This window comes from Anguilla anguilla, chromosome 2, assembly GCF_013347855.1.
Source record: "Anguilla anguilla isolate fAngAng1 chromosome 2, fAngAng1.pri, whole genome shotgun sequence".
NCBI lineage: Eukaryota > Metazoa > Chordata > Actinopteri > Anguilliformes > Anguillidae > Anguilla > Anguilla anguilla.
In genome coordinates, this window is record NC_049202.1 from 22,326,102 (window position 1) to 22,326,364 (window position 263).

Below are 263 nucleotides of genomic sequence, written 5' to 3' on the forward strand. Positions count from 1 at the left end.
AACATTGTTTTCTTGGGTTATTTTTCTATAATTATTTTTAAAAATTATTTTGATTGTACATGGTCTTTAATGTCAGTGATTATTAGTGTCCACACATTCAACAGTTAGGACCCCATGAATGTGAGTCAGTGTAATTAAACTGATTTTTAAAAAATGTAACCTCTTTCTAAAGAAACCACTTGCCGCACACATTACAGAACATGGAAGGCTTGATCTGATAGCTCTGACTGCTTAAAAATCCTGAGATGTGAATTATTGTGCCA